This window comes from Pinus tabuliformis, chromosome 4_2 (genome assembly GCF_031772625.1).
Source record: "Pinus tabuliformis cultivar Carrire ecotype Pingquan chromosome 4_2, CPIR1, whole genome shotgun sequence".
Lineage (NCBI taxonomy): Eukaryota > Viridiplantae > Streptophyta > Pinopsida > Pinales > Pinaceae > Pinus > Pinus tabuliformis.
Genome location: NC_142304.1, coordinates 149,803,691 through 149,806,684, shown reverse-complemented (window position 1 = coordinate 149,806,684; position 2,994 = coordinate 149,803,691). Strand labels below are relative to the sequence as shown.

General features: G+C 31.7%; 1 pseudogene; it reads left to right on the top strand.

Moving 5' to 3' along the window:
• The first annotated feature begins 1,805 nt into the window (after positions 1–1,805).
• Positions 1,806–2,315, top strand: LOC149168639 (uncharacterized; annotated as a pseudogene).
• Positions 2,316–2,994: the final 679 nt, after the last annotated feature.

Here is a 2,994-nt window from a genome sequence, read left to right as displayed (position 1 = left end):
CTTTAATTAAGAGAAGGGTCAGATGCTCCTGCGTCAGTAGTTGATAATATATCAAGCATTGAATTGGGCATAAAGAAGAATACTCTAAATAAGGAAATTATGCCAATCAATCAAAAACATACTTCCCAATCCAAGGAATCAAAACTATCGAGAGGAATCAAATTGGTTATAACCCCTACCACACCTCACCTATCAAGAAAGAGATAGTGACATCCTTGCTATCACTCATGTTCATCTCCAAAGAAATATCCCAACCTTTTTCAAGGAAAACCCAAGGATACTATTAAGTGATCACAACTTGTGACTAGTGACCACTCCACTTCATCTTCTCATGCATAAATAATTAAATAAATTATCAAATTATCATAGAAACCTATTGAAAATATGATATCCAAATTATAATATATATTTATATCAATAATGATATTTATGAAAACTATAATTTAATTCAAATTATTATTAAAAATTTCAAAACAAATTAATTTAATAATATTTTAAAACACACTCCTAACTTTTCATGTACCCATAAAAAAAAACATCCTTTTGCAATCAATATTTAATTATTGGCTTCTCTTTAATACATACCAATATATAAAACTTCTATACAATTGATGTAAATATTAAATTTAACCAAGATATTACTACATAAAACATAATTTCCATATGTCAATTTATAATGTGGCACTTTTAACTCGTTATTAATTTTTAAAAGAATGGCTTGATTATTGTTAGAGCATTAAAATGCTTCACATCCAACCACTCATAAAGCCTAAACCAAGAAAATTAGCATATGACGAAGTCAAGATTAAGTTTTTGGTATTATACGATGAAAAAGGACAACTTATTGAAATGAGATGGAACTAGTTTCATTAGTTAAACTTATTCTTATGTTTTATTTTATTATCATTTTGGTGATTGTTAATCATTGATTATATAAGAGAGAGAGAGAGAGAGAGAGCACATTTAAACATCCTTAGCTGTCATAAAACATGTGCATTAACTAGTTCATTTTAAGGATGAGGGCTTCTTAGTTGTATATTTCAATACCACCCTAAACAAAGTCTCTGATTATGTAGCTTTAGCAGTTCTATATATAAATATACATTTATTCTACACATGCTGTAACTATCAGTTATTTATTCAAATACATCACAAAATGTTTGTGCACTGTTTGATATCCTAAAAATTTACATGGAGTATATCCAATGAATAGGCAAATGTAGGGTCAAAATATTGTTCAACCGTTTGGAAGATGTCTAAGAAGATAAAAGGGAATGGACTGAAAAAAGGAACAATATGCTACTTAAAGTATTATAAAATTTGCGTGTTTAGATATTGCTTTGAAGTTCCTATTTGTCTTAAATTTAGCTGATGTTTCTTTGAAGTTTCTATGTTTAGAGGTTGCACATTCGATTCTTGTGCAGATTGATGATTTGTTTTATCCAGTAAGGGTGGTATTCCAGTAAGTCCCTTTTAAAAGAATTCTGCTTGAAAATTGAGAGAAATTGAAGGTATAGTTGCAAATATAATTGATTGGATACTCAATGTTCAATTTGGTCTCTCCATTTTTGGATTGAGAAAAACGAAAACAAAAATGCATTGCACAGAGTTATAATTTAAATATATTCATGAAGAAAATAATCTCTGAGAAATACCTGTATGTGGAAACCAATATGGATTGAAGTAGAACCTGAATTTCCTAATCCATTTGACTAAATGTTTGGAATATCATTTAGACATATTTCAAAAGCTCATTAGTTAAGAATTATGAAAGACAGCTAAAACATCATTAATCAATTTAACTTTATGGGATTGCTGCTCAAGCTTTAACAACAATAGTAAAAGCTCATGATGGACGGGGGCCTCCCACAAGTCTCACTTCTGCAATTCTACAAAAGCTCCAAATTCACTCACCAGATGAAGTCATTGGATGGACTTATGCAGATCCTTCTTGGGCCCGCATAGTTGCACTTGCTCATGTGGTAAAGGCTTGTGCAGGAGCAGGTGATAAAGTGGCACAGAATATTTTTCTCATTACTGTTCAAAAGCTTGCTTCCAACTTAAAAGCTGTTGTCCAGAGACTGGGTTTGAGTGGGAAAGATGGATTGGAGTCTTTTCTACTTGTTATGGTTGGTGGTGTCCTTGAGACCAATGAGGGATGAGACATAGATGAAGAAGTAATTAGTTGTATTTACAAATACTTTCCTGGCGTGCTTCCAATTTGGCCAAAGATGGAACCAGCAATAGGTGCTGCAATGTTAGCATGGAACTTTTATATGAAGGCCTCTTCAGAGGAAAGTATCAAAGATAGGTGATATGAGAAAAATATATTTTATTATCATCTTTCTTGTCCAGGCTAGCATTAAGTATTAATTGATACAAGAAAGCATTTAGAATGCATATATGTGAAGTTTTGCTGCTTCCATCGACGAAGTGAAACATCACTTTTTGGCCATATGTAGTAATGAGTTGGTTTTGGCATTCCCTCAACCTCTCGGAATCTCTCTTATCTCCCTTTGATGGTTGAAAATATATACAGTTGGACTAACATTATTAATGGCCTCTGATATTGCTGGTACACTATTATTTCTTAATGACAAATTTGTCATCTATAATCAACTAGAATATTTTAGCTGCATTATTCATTAGGAAGTTAAATTGGTAAGGAAATCAAATTTTCCGATTTAATCTTCTCTAATATTTATCTTATGAATTTTGTAAATCCCACAAAACAAGGCATCCTCTGCAAGATTTAAGCGAGATTTACAAAGTTGTGATTTGCCAAAATTCAAGTCTTATCTTTTTCTCCAACATGATATAGTGGTTAAGAGCTATTCCGACAATCAGCATGTTATGATATGTGCACGCCATAAAGATATGCAAGACAAAAATATTGAGTGATTGCAAATCATATTGCATATTTTGTCTTGTGGTTGGTAATTGGTGATGGCAATTATAGAATTCTAGTCATTATCCTTCCACGAGATGAAACCT